Source organism: Halictus rubicundus, chromosome 1, assembly GCF_050948215.1.
Source record: "Halictus rubicundus isolate RS-2024b chromosome 1, iyHalRubi1_principal, whole genome shotgun sequence".
NCBI lineage: Eukaryota > Metazoa > Arthropoda > Insecta > Hymenoptera > Halictidae > Halictus > Halictus rubicundus.
Window position 1 is genome coordinate 6,610,784 of NC_135149.1, and position 20,561 is coordinate 6,631,344.

Consider the following 20,561-nt stretch of genomic DNA (forward strand, 5'->3'; position numbering starts at 1 on the left):
GTACACGCAAGGAACAAACCAGCGGATCTCTTAATCAAACGCGAAAGTAAATTGGCCACTCTTCTCGTTTATTTCAGGTTCATTATTAACAGCGGCTGTTTGGGTGTTTTCACGCAAAAACTCGATTCGTTTGATATCTTTCCGGTGTGTGATTCCCGCGGAAAATGGCCGCTTTAACAGGAACAACCCACCGTTGTTATCGCGATTCCAAATTGGAAGTCGGTAAATTGAACCGATCGTCTCGACCGTAATAAACGAACACAATCTTCCGTACAAGCGATCACGCAATTTCCGGAGTTTGAAAAATTCTGGCCTCTCGATTTCAATTCCACGGTAATTTGAACTCGCAAAGAAATCCGACGCGTTGCAGTTTAATCAACGAAATATCTCAACATGTTCAATTCGAAATGAAGATTTATAGTTGCTTGTATAAAACGTTGATTTTCACGGTGTTTACCTTCCATTCATGTCCTATTATTATTTTGATTAACCCTTCGACGACGGACCATTTTTATAACTACGTGACTAATGATGGTTTAGACCATATTCATGTAGGTATCAATGTTGTAAAAGATATTTTTGCAGATACGTTAATCTTTTTATTGTCCCTAGTGCTGCAACTATTCGTTTAATTAATTCATAGAAACTGAATGATTGAATGACAATTTTTATACTTTGGGTAAAAATTGACCCGGTCTCCGCCGTCGCGTCGGATGATTATCAGAGAGGGTATGTACGATTTCATGAGGAAAAAAGGTAAAGAAGTATGAAAATGTAACAAAGTGTCTTCGTATCTGTAAGATTAAATAATTTTTTAACTAAATATCCACTAGAGAAATTTATGTATCGTATTACTTTAGTCAGTGCCTTTCATTAAAAAGTCAGCGCCTTTCATGTAAAAATAGACTTACAATAACAAATTTAAAAACTGGTAATTTGATCCTTATAGGTTTAAATAGATAACGAATCTTTGCGTAAAAAAATTTTCTTTTCAATTTGCAATAAACACGTATTAAGAGAAATTTAATTGCTGCTCTTGATAGTTTTAATGGGTTAAAAATAATGTATTTTAATCATAAAAACTTCTATTTTCATTTATTGATTGATGTGTTAAATTTTGTATTCTGAAAGTGTTTCTTCTGTGTTAGTTTTTACCCACGCGGAGGTTCTATAAGGATGTCTGGAATAATGATGTAATAATGTCTGTCATAATGATCTAAGAATATCTGCAATAATGATGCAAATAACCTCATGATTTGGATCCAATTATTTCGCTTCTTCTAAACCATTAAACTTCTATATCCTTTGGTATGTAGTCTGATCTCCCTATTCTTCACTTCAGAGCTCGAGAATGCCATTTATAAATCGTATTTGATAGTGTTCACTGGAATGGAAGTTCTTTCAAACCATCAATCACGATTAACCGGATTACACGAATTCCTCGTACCACTCAACTATTTATTAACACTCGCGATTATATCGCGCATTATTTATGCAAATTCATCAATTGTCGAAAAGAAAATAAAGTAGAAAATTATTTCCTGTATTCGAAGTTGTGTTATGTTAATAGTGCATACCTGTACAGTTAAGATTATATTAACATGTTTATTTATCTTATTTGACAGGTCTGTATCATCCATGTATTATTGCACCTGTCTACACGCAATCATGAAAACTAAATCTTAAAATTTATTAAAACTGTGAATATCAAAATGAGGCAAATATGTTATTATTGGAGTATGGATTTTCTGCACTCGTGGAGAAAAGAAATATATAAAATATAAAACGGTTAAAAAATTATGGGAATTTTAGAATATCATTTATAGTATCATACTTACTTTAATAATATTAATAGGGGTAAAACAAATTTTTTCTAACTTCTAATTTCAATCATTTAGCGTGGAAGTTTTATTTTGCATGGCGGTCTGCAGTTTCGTTGTTATGTAATATTTCTTTTATCAACAGTCTGCGAATCTTGTTAGACTTCGAGATTTATTTATTAAGATTATTAGTGATAAAAAAATAAAAATTTAGCCAGTGTACAGATCAATATTCCATCTGCTTACTATTGTAAAATTTTAATGGGACTAGAAACCAAACATTGTCATCGTATCAAACGTCCTAGCATATTGGCACGCGTGTTTGCGAAAATCTCACCGCACCTACTTAAGCAAAACTGTGTTCACTCTGTCGAGAAAACGGGTGAAACCAAATCCCTGAGAATCTCCTTAAAGCCTCCTTCAAAACTCAAAAATAATCCTCGTTCCTTCTCGCAAACGCATGCAGTAAGGCCTTCTCTTATTCCTAGAATAATGTCACTCGGAAGATGTTCCATCTCGCAGAGCATCGTTGAACTCGCAAATAGTGTTAGCGGACTCACTTGGAACGCGCAGGAAATCGGATTTTCCACGGTCGATCGGATCTATCCTACGAACCTTTAAAATTTAAACGTGGGTAGGAGATTCGAATGTTCTTCAATAATCCTGTTTTCCTTTGCGTTCCCCGTTATGCAGTTTTAACCGCGAGTGAGAGGAACCGATTACCTCCTTTGTTCCTTCTCAATTCAACGTGGCTACAATGATCTGCGTGGCCTTGTAGATTATGTTCGTCAGGATATTTGTTCTTGATTAATGATGTGAAAGTTGAACGTGCATTAATTCCTGAATCATTTTATGCGAATGTTACTAGTTTGCGGACCTTTATGCCCTTATGGTATGCACACAATTGTAAAGTGCAAACAAATGTGTATATTAATTAACCCCTTAACTTGTACGCTCGAGTTAATTCGAGCGCGCTAAACAAGCCAAACTGTGCACACTCGAGATAATTCGAGCGGGGTTGTATTTTATGCTGCTATAATTTTTCACACTCAAATATAATCGAGAATTGAAAATAACAATGTGAAAACAAAGAAAAAAAAATCGTTTTATTGATATTTATCATTTACATGGGATTGTGAGCTATAACACTTATTTATTCAAGAATAAAATATAGCCTTTTTCCATGGAACAAAAGCGCAGTATATCAAAATTGATTTTTTTTTACCGGTTTAAAAAAAAAACTGTACGTTAAGGGGTTAATAGACTGCGGATTTTTATGCACTTATGGGTTCTGAAAATTTTCGAAAAATGCTAGTCTAAAATTTGGCAGAATCTAATAGGCACAATTTTTATTTATTTCAGACCTGCAAAGGCTACTACCACTGAAAATAAGATTTTATTTGGTTCCACTTTCTTAAAATTCGTCTACAAAACTTGCAAATTGCATAAACATCCGCAGTCTATTAATTAAGGTCAATTACGTTATTGTTCCACGTTTTCTCTAAGGCATCTTTTAGTCAAAATATTTTTTCTCTGCATGGAAGATCTGGAGTTCACAAATTACAGTCTTCTCTCGATGTATATCGCAAATACCTGACAGATAAAAGTCGCAAAACTATCCCCACTACCGTGGGGTATACCCCATAAGAGGCCACGAAGTTCGAGAGGCCTTGGACGCCGAGGAGTGTAAACATAATACGGGTCGGGTACGACGTTCAGCGGGATTAAAGAATAGTATCTCCTAGACGATATATGTCGCTGACAAGACCCGTGTTGTTGACATTTATCGAGAAAATACTGTACATTATACTTGAGTGATTTATTGTATGCTAAGATTAGTGTATGGCGTTTTGTTATATATTTATTGCATAGTGTTAGCAGCTTCAACGCAGAGTGATAACTGCGGATTTTTATGCAAAATAAAAATTATTTGCATCAATTGCACGATACAGGAGCTACACATTTCTTTCTAAATTATTGCAGCGAGTTCAAAATAATAGAAGAGTAATCATTAATTTCTTGAACCAGTTATCTCTTGCGTCCTCTTTGAAAAATACGTATCTAAATTGCGTCGCAAAAATTAAGCGATGACGAGTATCCATGTCAAACACAAAGTATGTGTGGCTGTTATAATATAGAATTAAGTTGTAGAACATTTTCGCAAAGGGAAAAGTTATTTCAAATGACCTTGGGAATCACCTCTTTCAAGGAATTACAACATTTTGGAACACTCTGTATTTGACCCGTAATGACTTCAGTGATGACTATCAAAAGAAAACAATACAATACATTTACAAAAAAATTCATACTATATACAGTATTTTCATAATAATTATTTATATACATTTATTTGTTCCTTTTATTTCGGCTTGGCCTCCAAATATTTCAAACATCTTGAAGTTTACGAATATATTTTAGTTTTCACTCAAATTACAATTTAAACAGCAAATGGTAACTACATTTTACGCACGACGAGTATAATCGTCATAACACAAATAATTACCATTTCTTCATGACGAGTATACTCGTCAAAAACAGCTAACTCGTTAAATGTTTCAACTATGTTTTGAAACTTACCCACTCATTCTGGCATAAAGCGGTGTCGAGCAGACAACTTCGAAAGCAGACGGGGGTAACGAGATCCTTATTTCCGAACGAGCACCATCGCCTTGTATCGGAGCAAAACTGTATTCTCTGTGGTTTCTCGTGACAGAACTGTGTCTTGATTTTATCTTTCAACTTTGTTTAAAAACGCTACGAACTTTCGTTCGAACCCAGTACCACATAAAATATAGTTGTGCGTCTATAGTTTCAAAATCCAAGAACAAAAACTACTATTATTTCTGCACCAGCCTAATAGCTTCCGATCGAGGATTTTCAGTACGTTTCTCGCGGCTTCTAAAGGATCTAGAAAGACCGCAAAATCCGTCGGACCCACGAAAGCTGGAAAAAAGAGCCGGCTTTGCACCGTTACCAACCGGAACCGGTTTGGCGGGTCGGAGAGCCCTGGGTACTCTCAGCTATCCATGGGTGCTCTTAATCGGTTTGATTTGCTACGATGAATGCTGCGCTGCGACAAATTGCTGGGATCACGTTCGAACGCAACCACGCTTCGCGAAATCCGCTTTGAAACGCTTCTCGCGGCAACCGAGACCGACAATAGAATTGCGATGTATCAGATTGAAAGGAAGAGTGAGGGAACCGATGACAGGGGGGGGGGGGGGGGGAGGCGACAAAGAAAAAATAATCGATAAGAAACCGTGACGGCGATGGCGCGGAATCCGATTCATTTTTAACGAGGAATTTTTCTCCAGCAATTCCTCGCATCGCTTCTCTTCTTTTTTACAACGTCTGCGTATCCCGGGACACGCTCGCTGCGGTTTCTTCACAGCCGTGTTTCATAATTGTGGCTTCTTTTTATTTCGGCCACGTACCTCGTCACATTTTTGCCCCTCATCGTGACTTTATTTTAATACTACTTTTTTTCCATTCTTCGAATACGCGAAATTTCGCGGATACACTTACTTTGTACCGCACGATGAGAATTTTAAAGTTCACTGTCTGTCCTCCGGCATGTACTTTTTCTTTTTATTTAGAAAATCTCGTTGGAGATTTGTAAATACACGTAGATGTGTATAAGTGTGCTTAGGGTCGCAATGTTATAGAAGTGAGGCTTAAGATTACGCTAGATTCGCAAATTATATTATTAAAAGACAAAAATATACAAGCAGGCTACAATGGCTATGGATGTATTGAAAGATATTCGATCAAAATCGCAAATCTGATCGATGCGAAAGAATTATATGAACGCTTATTAAAAAAACAAAAATACTGTCTTATACAGTTTCAAAATTACCTCTCACGATTGCTCAACCACTTCTAGCAGTTACACAAAAAATATTTCGAATAACAAATTGTCAGCCTTCAGTTAACTAAAAATTGCCGATAATATAAATTTAAGAAAAATCTAGTTCGACAATCAACTAAGGTCACTTTCAATTTTTTTTAATGCAACTATATATTTCTGACTCTTCAAGGTGAATTCAATGACCTTAGATATTGTGACCTTGAGGTCACCTTGAACAGATATACAGTGTTTCAAAATTCCATTAGTTTGTGGATATCCAGAGAATGGAGTTATATTCATATTTATTTACAGATCTTACATTCGTGTTTAATTGATTACACTTAGATGGACCACGGAGTATACAACACGAAGACTTCCTTATGTTTTGCAAACTCAAGATCAGGGACCAAATTCATTAATAAAAAGTTGACTATTATTGAAATTTAAAATTAGCTACACAAAATATAAAGAAAGAAATTCGAAGAACAGTTATTAGTGTCCAAAAAATTGGATTCTCCTCGATTACTGTTATCGATGAAGAAAAACTGTTTTAACTTCTCAAAGCAGTTATCGATGTGACAAATTCATTTCGATCGTTCATAACAGTTATCGATGATTGAATTTCTTTTCACTTGTTCATAATAATTATTGATGAGAAAATTCATTTCAGTTGCTTATTTAGTTAATGAATTGTCTACTCTTTTTCGGATGGAGCAAGCCTGTGGAATTCATTGAGTAGGTTTCGTACAACAAGACGAATCAGCAGACCATAAGAACAACAAAAAATCTGAAAATTTTTTCAACTGAGAAAATCAGAAATATAGACTTCCGTATTTATCAAAACTAGCGTGCATAATTCACGCTGTGTCCGCAACTCAGGTTAGCGTTGAACGAACCTTTTCTGCTCTAAAAATAACGTCAGATGATTTTCGGTGTAATTTATCAGGAGAAAATTTGGAAAAACTCATGTTTGTCACATTAAATTTTGATTGTAGTACTCTACCACCTGAAAGTTGTACTATTTTATAATAACTATTACAAATTTCCTTCATCAATAACTGTTATGAGCAATCGAAAAGAACTTCTCTCATTCATAACTGTTACGAGCGATCGAAATGAATTTATCTCACTGATAACTGTTATGAGCGACCGAAATACATTACTCTCATTGATAACTGTTATAAGTAATCGAAATGAATTTTTCTCAACGATAACAGTTACTAACGGGAGAAAAAATTTTCGATTATGTATAATCCTTATTTGTAATCAATACGATTTTAGTCGATGAAATACTTGTTATTCTATGACTTTTTTTCTTTTTGGATATAACAGTTGTGGTCCCTACTCAAGATCCACAAAACGTGTTACGCTTCGATGTGCTAATTAGCCTGCCACTTAGAATCGTGCAAAATATTACGAAAGCCGAGAAGTGTTGCCAAAATTGAATTCAACGGCGAAAAATTAATTTTTAAGCACGTAAATAACTCGCCGCGGCGAAAAGAAGGCTTTGATTCCGCGGACGATGAATACCGGCGGCTGCTTAGCCCGTAAAGAGGCCTTTGAATCCACCGTTACGGATATTAAACGGCACGGACGACGAAGCACCTGAAAATTCCGAAACTCCCTGGCCCGTAGGAAACAATAATAACACGGAAGGGGGGGACGCGGGAGTAGAGTGGGGGCAGCGAGAGAAAAGCAGACGCATCGGGGGATTATGCTTGCGCGACACGCGGAAGCAATTCCGCCGGCCGTGGCCTTCTTGATTTCGCGGAGCGAGTCGTTTGTGCCATTTTTCTTTCTGTCTTTCTTTTCTCCCTGCGCGCCGTTCGTTTATTCTTATTTGTTTTTTTCTTTTTGTTTTTTTTTCCTTTGGCCGCGCGCGTAATGAAAAATTGTGGGCTCGCGAAATTCGCGCGCTCGCGAGCGCAGCATCCCTTAAGCAAGCCCCGTCGACGAAGTAACTGCAGTTTCGCGCGCGGTGCTTTCGTATAAAATGCATGCGCACACCGACGTTTATAATTTCACGCTGAAAATAGCCCGGCGAGAAAGCTTGAAAATGGCAGCCGCCGGGCTGGATCACGATGGATGCGCGCACTGAGAAGCTGTTCCAGGATTACGATGCGGTACGGGGCTTTACGATGGAGGCGTGACTTTTTTACCGTTCGCGAGATTATAGAAGAATTTGTTTGCCTCCTTTGCCGGAACGCTTTTCATCGGTTTATTTGTTTACCGGTGGGATGGAGGCGGAATTTAAGTGCCAATTCCTGTGATAGTTTCGAAATGAACTGCAAGCTTCTTGCGTCGTGCGCTACCCCGCGGTGCAAACAAAAATGGCGAGTGGTATGGATCTTCTTCCAATTACAGCTTTTTGTTACTTAATCTTTGATACTGACTTTACGTAAGAGACTCGTGATTGGATTATAGGTATTTATTAATGGATGAGAAACGTGATTGGATGATTGGTGACGAAAGGCGAAAGGTTGTTGTAGCTTCATTTTGTTAGACTGTTATTGTGTCCTCCTTTGTTTCAATTAGCTGAAGAAGTGGTTTTTTTACATTTTACATGGTGAACCTTGATATACAGGGTGGCCCACATAACTCTTAACAGCTCAATATCTCGAAAACTATGCCATCGATTTTAAAGTTCTTGGTCTTAAATTGCATGGATCTGAAGGGCCTTTCTAATTACATAAACCTGAAGTGGCGCCCCTCTTTCCCTTTAAAGGGGGCCGGGGTACCTTTATAATTTTAAATAAAACCCCCTATAAAACGTTACATATTTAGATTCTACAGGAAAAAACAAGTCAATTTTGTCGGAAACGTTTTTTTGTCAGATGTTTCCATAATGAGATATAACTGTTTGAAGTTTCGACTTGTACAGTCGGGGACACTCTCAAAAATCGCATAACTTTTTTAAAATTGGTCCAAATTACTTGCATTTTGTTTTTAGATGTTAGACCGACTAGTTTGCTAGGCAAGGAGTAAACAAAAATTTCTTTAAATTGCAATTGGTTGAAATGATAAAGAAATGAAAATTTGATGATTTTTCAACTTTTTTATCTGGACGATAATTTAAAAAATGCGTTTTGTAGGTTTCGGTAACTTATATGCGCACTGAAAATTTCATCGAAATCGGTAAACGTTGCAATGAGCTACAAACGTTTCAAGATGAGAGCCTAAGGGTGAAAGTCGCCGATTTTCGACCTTGTCAGGGAATTTCGTCCTTATGTGATCATCTTTATTGTAGGTATGTACTTACTCGAAGCGCTCGGAAATAGCGTTATGGAATTATGTATACTTGCTCGAATCCTTTGCTTATTCGTAAACTTGAAACAGTTGTATCTCATTATGGAATCATCTGACAAAAAAATGTTTCAGACAAAATTTACTTGTTTTTTCCTGTAGAATCTAAATATGTAACGTTTTATAGGGGGTTTTATTAAAAATTATAAAGGGAAAGGGGGGCGCCATTTCACACTTATGTAATTAGAAAGGCCCTTCAGATCCTTGCAATTTAAGACCAAAAACTTTAAAATCGATGGCATAGTTTTCGAGATATACTGTATAACCTTTGTATACGCTTCAGGGTGGAAATTCAACCATTTACCATTTTTAAATACTGTCAAATGATTGATCCATTGATTGATTCATCTCTTTCTGTCTGTATTGTGAGATGTGATTCTTTCAAATGTGAGTTAAATGAAACATAATTTGTTGATTTAATGCGTAGAACCAAAATGGGTGATTTATTATCTAGTCTCTTTTGTTATAAGTTTGTTACCTGAATAAAAGGTTTCAAATAATGGACAACATTGACTTTTTTTACTGCAATTTTGAGTGAAAATTTGAAACGTAAAATAAAACACTGTATCGTAAGCTACTTTAAGAACAAGTTAGAATATTACAACATAATTAACACATCGTAAATAGGAACACTGTCTTGGAATTTATTTGTACTTTCATTTAACCCTCGGATGGCGGGTCCATTTTGACTCAGAATTATGAACGTTTCGTCTAAAATTTAATTATTAGCAGCCAGTTCAACTCGGTAACTGTTTATATTACATCTAATAAGAAAATTAACATTCATCTAAAAACGAGTAGGCCCAGAAATATGTAAAAGAAAATTCACATGTAAAGATTTCAGTAAGTTTAACTATGGCTGCCATAAATGGGCAAAAGTGTTTGTCATCTAAGTGTTAAATTGATATAAATATGGCCATTTACAGGTTACATAAATGGGCAAAAATGTCTGTCATCTAACAAGTGTACTTGTAAGAGTTACTTGTAAGATAGAGTCACTTGTAAGAGTTAAATTGATATAAATTTGGCCATTTACAGGTTAAGATGGCCTAATTTTCGCTCACGATAAATGTTTTATGAAGTAATCAGTATTTTCTCTATTTTTTATATAATGTCTGACAGTTTCTACCGAAATTAGAAATTTTCCCATTTCTGGCGCGCGTTGCGGTTTTACGGGTCAGTTTCCCATAGAGGTACTGCTAACGGTAATCTGATCGATGAATATCGATAATGCAGGTTGTATAGGTCATTGGGGAAGTAATATAGGAATTCCAAGTATAATTCCAGGAGTCATGTAATGGCAACGGTCTCGTTTCTTTCTAACAAAAAAAGAACAAACTTACTATTAACAATTCGTGATCATGCTGTAGATGTTACTGTGAACTCCTGCTTTCATAGCACGTCTTTCATGAATTTTACTAAACTTCCAATAGACACAGTAATTCTTCTCATTGTCCCTATTTCACTGTACGATACTTTCGTATATCAAATATTGCCGCTAATGGATCCTGCTAGCTAGAAGTTAATAGTTCAATTCATTTTCTTCTCCTTAATGCAAGCATATTTAATTTTTGTCAGTTTACTGTGCATGTAATTTTCGTCTATCAAAAATTTTAAATAATATGACTGTTTTGCGATGGTTACCTAGTGCCATTTTAGAAATTTAACGAATGTAATTTTTATATATATACATATACCTATATACAGTTATTGAAATGACAAACCTGCTTCCATTAGAAATTATTAAACAAATTTTAAAGCTGCTTCCATTAAAAATTATTAAACAAATTTCTTTATTCAAGCACAGATTGTTATAAAAATCTCAATAAATTCAGTCTCGTAATTTTCATATAGCAGCGTATAATAGGCACATTTTGTGCTCGGTACAGTTAGTGTTAGAATATCCTTAGTCGTGGACTTTCAAAAATTACGAAATAATCACCGGTGGATAATCTGTTAAGGGTTAATTGATGCCTGCCGCTAATTGTAAGTTTTGTTAACAACTATGGCTCATCGTCCGACTTAATCGTACAATGTCTCGTTATTGAAAGTACCGCAGAAACGAGTGCTCGCGGGTTCAATTACCGCGCGCAACAAGGGCTGAAAATCCGAAGAAACAAAGGCGCTTCGGAAATGGGAAGAAACAAGGTTCCGGGTGCAGGACTAAATGCACGGGTAACAGGATTTCTCGACAAAACAACGGACTCGCGAAACAATACTGCAAACGTGAGTGCCGCGCGGGCAAACGATGCGCTATGTATATCTGCAAGCATTAGCAGACATAGCAGAGTCGGTAATACGCGCAGGAGTACGCTAAGTGGCGAGCCGAGAATCAAGAAAATGGCCGGCCCGGATAGAGGTTCTGCTCCCAATAACGGTATCGGTATTTATGGATAAGTCGAATGTGTCTTCGAACCTTGTATCTCCCCCTTTTATGCGCCGCTAACAACGACCCATAACTATCAGAACGCTTATTTTGTCTGACGAGAAAGCTGTTAGTGTTAGTAAACTACTTTATTGCTATTAACAGTAGCGGAAATGTTGCCTATTAACTTTCAATGTACTTCACCGACGACGGATTATAATAATGATGTTGAAACTAGTTTGTTCGTCCAGAATAATTTAGAAATTCAATTATTATCAGTGTTGAATTCGATTTTATACATCTATGATGAAAATTAATAAATGAAATTTGGAACAGAGGAAGCTAGAAGGAACTTAGCTATTCGCTGTAGCTCACTAAAATTATCAGGCAACGAAAGAAATTTGTATTTGGCTCCTGTTGAAGGCAATTTTTATTTTGCATAAAGATCTGCAGTCTATTCGAACATACTAGTGTAAGGGACCCAATTACCATGGTGGTACCAATTACTGTGCCTATGTTAATTATATTTAAAGTGCAATGAATATTAAAAAAGAGATATATAACATATATATTAACTGATTTTAATGGAAAAAATATAATATCCCTTCTTTAATATTCATCATGCTTTAAACATAAGTATAATTAATATAGGCACAGTAATTGGTACCCCTACAATAATTGGGTCCCTTGCCCTAGTGTGCTTATTTTGAATGATTTGAATCAGTATGTATGATGGTGCGGAATTTTATGCAAAATAAAAATGTTCTGTATCAATTACTACTAACAGGAAATATATAGGAATTTATTTCTTCTTTCAATAATTTCAATGAGCCCAAAAAAAAATGTAAAGATGGTCTTAAATTCCTCTTTTTACTTTCTTTGTAATTTACAACCTGCTCAGTTTTGTCATAAATGCATGAAACTCGCAGTCTAGTGATAATAACTGATAATTCAGCAAATCTAATGGAAATGAATAACTGGACTGCGGATTTTGTGCATTTGGGTTAAGGGACCGAATTACTGTGGGGATACCAATTACTGTGCCTATATTAATTCTATTTATTTTTAAAGCATAATGATTATTAAAAAAGGGATATTGAATTTTTTTCATTAAAATCAGTTAATATATATGTTATATATCTCTTTTTTTAATATTCATTATGCTTTAAAAATAAGTATAATTAATATAGGCACAGTAATTGGATTCTTTACTCAATGACAAAAATGGGTAGATCAAATGCAAAACAGAAAATATTTGAAGAATTTAGAAACACTGTTACATTCTTGTCGACTTATTACAATTATTAAGAAACGAATGTCTGTGTAGTCCCTTCATCTTGTAATCGATGCTAAAAAATTTCATCTCGATTAAAATTCACGTTAGCAATTCATGTTATCTATCAGTACATAGATTTTAGAGGGAAATTTATATAATATTCTTCTATATGTTCAATTGATGAGAGGAACTGATATAATTTTATAAACAATCTGTTAAAAAATGAGAATTCACATAAAAATTGAATCTCATCATGAATATTAGCTGTACAGTAGTAATGTGTCTCACGAATTTTTTACAACAAATTTTGATAGTTTTATTTGCTTTGCAACGTGTACTTTGAATAAATATGAACCTGTAGGAGCTCTAGCTGCGAAATGAGTTCGTTTCTACTTATTTCGTCTTGTCAGATGTGTAGGATTGTTATAAAAGATGAAGGTTCTCGCGTCAGAAAAGCAGTATAAAAATCTTCTCATTGTAGTGTCATAAAATTTCCATTATACGAACATCAAAGTAGGGTTTCAAAATAGCTTCACGCTTGAACCACGTTCTTTACGTGCCATTTGCTTTATGTCAAAGTTTCATAAAAAAAGTCGTTACTCTTATTAATATTATTATCTATTAATCCGCATCGTATAGTCGCATAAATAGAAATCGACACTAAAATGCAACCTATTTATAACAACAATTTCATCTGGAAGTTTATTAACGTAGGAACCTCGATATGGCGTATAGTAAACCTGTTATGTTCAGGAGGAGGCGGTAGTTATAAACAGTATTTTTACTGAATCTTGGGAAAGTGAACAATTTTGAAATACGAAAAAATATATCTAATATTCAGACTAACTAATACTAATTGTTGATTATGAATTGTTGTATATTACTTTAGAATTTCTTTAAATTTTACAAGAAAGAAAATAATTAGCCGCGGTTTTTATGCAACTTGTGTAATTACTAAATTGTAACTTCCTACGCAAGAAGTTATTATATGAGAATTTATGTATTATATGAGATATTGTTATATATCTATATATATTTTATATTGTATGAGAAATTATTATATTATTTTTGTTTTTTAAAGAGCACATTATTTTAGGTTAGGATTCTATTATGATCATAAAATTTAGGATTTTTGTTGTCTTTTTGTTTGAAATTGTTCAAGGAAGGAAATAATATAATGTTCGTGCAGCATATATATGATGGACGCTCCAGATTATGTGTACACGCTAGGAAATGTAAGATTCCGCGATATTGCCATGTGCTCCGTATGCGGGGTTGCAATGGCGGATATCCTATCTAAAGTTTATGAGCGTTTAAATCTTAAGAATGAAACGGCACGTGACATTTTATGCCACTATCGTGCCATGAGTGTGGATAGGAATATATTTTATTTTCCAATCCAACTGGCTTTTTCTTGCAACACCTCTCTATCACTGGCTGCAGTTACACGTCTCTGCCTTGCGATTTACAATCACAATATTGTTCTTACAAATATATCTTCACCAGATATATCGACGTAAAACTCATATCACAAAAATATTTCATCGTATTCTTCCTTTATCTCATGATTATTCTTATGGGTCCTCATATGGCTTAAAGCAATAAATAATAATAATTATTATTCTTATGGGCCTCTTCCATTTTGTTTCAGGATACAGCTTTGGATTTCGGACATTCATTAGCAAGACAATAATCTTTACACGTGACAAAGGAGTTTATTCGTATTGGACTTAGGAAAGTAGTATTAGGTAAGTGATAGAGCTTATGTTTAAGTTGTTTAATGGGAAAGTGATCTGAGTCAATCTTTTGTTTAGCTTGTTCAATATTACACCTCCAAAGCTTGATTTTCATTCTGAGTATTACTATTTCAAGGTATAGCTAGGCAGTGGGTTAGACGAAAAAACCTTTGATATTATTGCATTTTACAGAACTGAGAATTTTTCCTTCATTATCTAGCAATTAACTGAAATTTTTCCTTACTTATAATTTTTTTACTTTCATCACTTTTGCATTAAAAAGTCATTCAACATTTTTATGTCAAGTATAGAAAGGAAAATATTTATATTTTAGTGAAAATTTCTTAAAATCTATTCACAGTAATACGATAACAAGATGATTTAAATTTTGTTTTTGCCGCCATATACGCGGCATTGGACTTAGCATGTAAAACTGCCATGCCGCTTATATGGCGGCATCGGTCCGTTAAGGGTTAATCAAATTGGAGCAGAGTTGATGCAATCGTATTTTCAACTCGATTGTTATAAATACATACATACTGCGGGATGCTATTTTTATACATCCTTTTATAAAAGAATATAAGTATAAACAGAGCTTTGTTCTCGAGAAGAAGAATTATTTTTTTCAAATTACAAAGTCTTAGAAAATTTATAAAATTTGCTAAAATTAGTCATTTCAATGCCAAAATTTCAAACAATCTACTAAATGTGAATGTTACGTTTAGACTGTAGATTTCATTTGTGACGAAAATGAGTAGGTGTAATTTAAAACAGTGAAGTCATTAGAAGAAGAATTTTTTGTATCACTGCAATTTCTTGCAATTCAAGTATGAAATTTTAATTTCGGGATCCGCAGTCTAGTTATGCCTTTATTTTCGGACGAAATAAAATTCCATTCTTTTGTGGACAGTATGTAAGATTTAAAATAAATCTAAGCGTACAATAAATATAAATTTTCTCCTGTGAAATTATTAAGAATAGTTCTAATTATTGTAACTGTAAATAAAATCGTACGGCAAGAGGTTAAGATACCTCGAAGCACGAAGACATTAAGTAAAAAAATCAACACCCTTAACATCACCCTAAGCAACGCCTCCTTGGAGAAAACCGTTCAGGACCCCCTGAAACCATCGTTCCCGGGCAACAATGCGGACATTGTCGCCAGCAAATTGTTCGTTAATTCGCGTGGGCCGGGTTACCGTTTAGTTAGCGTCTCGCCGGTGATGGTAAAACCGCCTATTACGTATCCAGGGTGGTAGCAAGGGCCGGCTGAATGGGCCGGGGCTGATAACAAAACTCGTCTGGACGAGGGATATTAATGCTCGCGCGAAGACGGCTTTAATAAGTCCGCAACGTAATGAAAACCATTCATATAAAAGTTTCCTCCGCGAGGTGACGCTTTAATTGAACACGGCCACGAAGAGGTCTCGCCAACCACCGCCGCACCCCCTCTGCTTCTTTCTTATGCCGGTCTCTGTAACAAGATGTCAGAGATTAACCCGTCTCCCTCCCTCTTTCCACAACTCCCACCACCCCCCTCTGATATTCGTCGTCTTACTTTCCCCTCGGAGGGATCTCCCGCCCGTTACATTTATGCACCCTCGTGGCTTTCATTAAAAATTTTCTGTTGGTCGAGCCGATGGAGTCGCTGCTGAGAACGTTTCAATTGATATCGAGCCTACCATTCAATCGGAGAACAAAAGGGGAGAGTTGGGAGCTTCATCGGCGAAATCGGGCCGACGCGATGCGACGGCTTTTTCCACCCTCAAACCCCTTTTCTCTCTTTCCCTCTCTTTTAGGTTTGCTTGCTTTCTTTCTATCTTGCTGGCCCAGTACTAAGGGTGGTATTAAGGGATCCGGTCTTCTCTCAGATTGGAGGTGTAAATGCGGGTTTGATGGAAAATTTCTGGTAGCCCGGCGATGAGCGCGCTCGAGAAAAGGACGCAGACGCCCCTGGCGGAGGTGGATGCTCCGAGGTGAACGGTTTGTTAGATGGAAATTGACATTTTTCTGTGTGTTTACCGGGGACCGGTTCCAGCTCGATATGTACTCGCGGATCCCAGTCAATTTCGGGACAAAAGATGAGTAGGGGTTGATTGCTGCTCCCGAGGGCGAAGGTTACATTTCTAGTAGTCAGGCCGTTTCGATTGAAAAATTACGCGAGTCGAAATAGTTACTTCATTCGGTAATAAGTAGACTGCCGATCTTTATGCAAAATTTAAAAAATTGTCCAAGTCAATTGTAGGAAACAAAAGTTAACTCTCCGTGGGCAATCTGAGTCGTTATGTCAGGAGCGAAATTTCTTTCTTTGCAATATTTATCTGTTCCCAATAAGCCTTTAAATATTTCAAGATCCAACGATTGTCCCGTTTGAAGTTTCGCACACAATTATTTACGAAATTATAGGTCGTTGTAAAAAATATTTCAAACAAAATATGCTGTACTGTTAAATATGAATTACAGTTTTGACATTTTCTAGGCGATTCTTGTACCAGTAAATATTCGTCTGTTCATTAGGTATGATCTATTTTTGAACGACTGGGGAATGTAGGTATATTCCCTTTTTGGGTTAAACTTCACCTTGACAAGCCAGAAATTTTTAACTTTTGTTCATATAATCCTGTAGATCTTGACGAGAAAATGCCATAAATCGAAGTTTTAATGCGAGAAATTCACTGGTTCAACAGTTATGCGTGATTAAATTTAAGGGATTTTAAGCGTTTCTGACAGGTAGGGTCGCCGCGCCGCCACACAGTGGTCCGGATCGAAGAATTTAGGGACATTCGACCAAAAAGTCGACTTTTCGAAATTAAAAACTAATCAATTTGTATTGCTTTGTAAGCGTCTATAGACCTCGAAAAATGAAGAAATTAATAAAATTGAATAAATATTTTAGTTACTACAATCATTTAACACTAAACCTACCAGAGCGGTCAAATGACCGCTTTTGAGACTTTAATCAAAATTGTTAAATTCCACGTTTTCATTATTCTTGAACTTACTGCACGACTTTTTCTATAATATATAGCTACTTAATTTTTCAATATCTATCTCTCTTTTTCTTTCGTTTTTCCTGATAATCATATGTACTCTACCGTTATCTACCGTGAGCGGTCTTTTGACCGCTGGAAAATATATGAAATTTTATGAAGTTATCTGCATTGAAATCTCAAACTTACTACTAATTTTAAGTTCTCCAAGAAAATGTCATCCGATTGTGTTTTAGGAACACGCCATGTGCTTATGTACAGTTTGTTTTATGTTGGGTGCAGAGCGTTGACTGCTGGTAACCCACGAGGCAAAATAACGATCATTCAAATTTGAGCACTGGCTCTGTACGCGGCATTACAATTTTTCAGTTTCGAGTCGTCTTTCTAAAAATGTATATTCCTAAAGCCCGAAAAAATAAATATTTTTTAATTATTACATGATAATTATTTTGTATTTTATTGCCTATGCTAAATTCTGTATTATTTATAATCAACTGGAAAAGAATATCACGTTTATTTGAAAAGCGGTCATTTGATAGCCATCGGTAGAAATAGGTATATATAAAATGTCAGTAGGTTTAGTGTTAAAGTTGAGTCATGACAGATTAAAAAAATTTTGTATATTTGTCAAAGGATATCTTTTTTTTTCAAATAACTTCACAGGCTCTAACAAAGAGGAATATTTTCGGTAGAACTTCCTTTAAATAACCGTACGAGAATCATTTAATATTTCGTCCTACTTTACAATTTATAGTTGTTTAAAGCTGACAATGTTGCGGCGAGCACGGTCGCCGCGCGTTGGTCTTTGTGAAGCGCGAGGCAACCCGAGAACTCTTAACAAATCAATTAATTAAATAACTCTTAAAATATTGCATGCAATACTTCAAACAATTTCCTTGTCTTATGAAATAGACACGGATAAATTTGAACAATACGCACAAAGCACACCAAAATATTTTATTAACCGCTACGGATGGTATTATATGCCAGCCTCCATTCATAAATTATTAATTCATGGCAAGGAGATAATACAGCACGCATTACTTCCGATTGGCCAATACTCGGAAAATTTCTAGAATCGCTACAAATGAAAATACATTTCACAAATTGTTATCAACATCGGATCCACATATTTCATCCACGAGAATAAGATCTTACAAGAAGAAAATCAAACAATTAAGTCCAGAGGCTGCGGAATTATTAAAAAAATAAAAAAAAACAAATGCCGCTTGTACCTACTTCTTCAAAAACAAAATGATAATTAATATACTTCTTATTTTACCAACTAAATAAAATATTAGTATTACTTTTGCTCGCAATATATATTTGTAACGTTAGATACCTTACTTAATAACTTACATATATACCTGTACATTTTGTCAAAAACTTTAATAACATAATTACATTATATGTAAGAAAACTATGAGATTTGAATTTCCAACTATTATACAATGGTTTTAATAAGGAAAGTAACTGACTCAACAACTACATAAAAATTGATAAAAATAAGTAACTAACAAATTAAACAAAAAAATATATTCTAATATGTATTACTCGAAAGAGATTATGTTATAATATTTTTTAATTCAAACCTCATTTCAATATCTCAAACGGTTCAAAAGTTATACATAAATGTCCCTAAATTCTTCGATCCGGACCACTGTGCGCCATGCTAGTGGCATTTTCTCTATGTGGCTGATATAGATGTTGCTTTGATCTATGACTTTTCGTTTCAATATTTTTGGATCGTAGTTCTTTCGCACCCACGTTACTGACTATAGAGCCAATCCTCTTATCAACTCCAATTTTAGAACGTTACGGGGACAATTGGGGCTCTTCTCATCTTAAACTTTTGCATCTATATTAAAGTAAATTGTTACTTGAATACAAAACTGAATGAATATGTTATTGCTGTTGTAAAACGAAAAGTTTACTCTATTTATTTATGCAATGGTTTTTCTTTTAATTATTTCGCGTTGTCTACTGGACACTGTTGCAGTAACGACCGAAAAATAAGTAAGATTACAGACGGGGTACAAAAACTTATTTATAAATGAGGCGTCGATAAATAAACTACTGTTATAATTAAACTGCGAATTGTATGCATTTATAATAAAAATGAGTAGAATAAATGGAATACTGTAAAAACGTTTAATGACTTTTAAAAATACTGTTGCATTATTTCCAGTTTATTCCAATTATTAATAAAAAAAAATTAATGATTGTGAAGCTCCTGTAGTTTGAAATTAGTGCAAATAATTTTAATTTTGCATAAAAATACACAGTGATAATTAAAGCAATGAACAAAGAGGACATAAAGAAGCAAAGAGTCAATTAAGTAGAGATTCCAAAAATAAGGGCATAAAATACTAAAAACACAAAAGTAATCAAAAGACAAACCAGAGGTTATAAATTAATATAAAAAGAACGGATATACCGAATACGAAATACATAAGACACTAAAAGCCCAACCACTTGGTTTAAAGCAATAACAAATAAATAAATAGATAACCGAAGGAACGAACTAAAGGTTACAAGTTAACGTAAAACACGAAACCACCGTGCGCGAAATACATAAAATGCAAAAACTCCCGAAGAAATAACCGAAAGGACAAACTAAAGATTACAAGTTAACGTAAAATAGGGAAACACCGTGTGTCCAACACATAAAATACCAAATGCTAAAAAACCTAGAAGATATAACCGAAAGAACAAACTACAGATTACAAGTTAACATAAAGTAAGGAAACACCGTGTGCGAGATTAAAACAAAAGAACACGGAACCAAAAGTACAAATTGTCCGGCATGGGAAGAACGATTAATCCACAGAAAACGAAGAACAAGAAGCAACCGTGCACACGACCGTAGAGTCTGAAGAAGCGCGGGTGGCAAAAACAGGATAAAAACGGCACGGTACAGTGGCGCTGGAGAGGGGGTGGGGGAGGGTGGGAGGCGATTAATTAATACAAAACGTGGAGATAAATGTTAGGGCGCCGAAACCACAGAAGAAAGGGTTGCAAAAGGATCAAACGAAAGCGGGACACTGGTTGGTGGTCGGGAAAAAAAAGGGGAAAACGACAGCGGTTTCGGGGAGTGAAAGAATCGAGTGAAATGTTGATAAAGAAATGGAAAGGAGTGGGTGGAAGTTGTGTCGAAAAAGAAAGGCAGCCGGGAAAACTGGGGGAAAGAAAGGATCGCGGGCGTACAATGGGCTTCGTTTTCG

At 35.3% G+C, this 20,561-nt stretch overlaps 1 protein-coding gene across 4 annotated transcripts in view; it reads left to right on the plus strand.

Moving 5' to 3' along the window:
* The window catches only part of Pgant9 (polypeptide N-acetylgalactosaminyltransferase 9), a 537,713-nt gene that overhangs the window by 268,445 nt on the left and 248,707 nt on the right, over window positions 1-20,561 (plus strand). For all 4 annotated transcript variants that reach the window (XM_076786727.1, XM_076786738.1, XM_076786719.1 and 1 more), the window contains one exon: window positions 14,263-14,359. The gene's annotated coding sequence lies outside the window, so the exon portion shown is untranslated. The remainder of the gene's footprint in view (window positions 1-14,262; window positions 14,360-20,561) is intronic.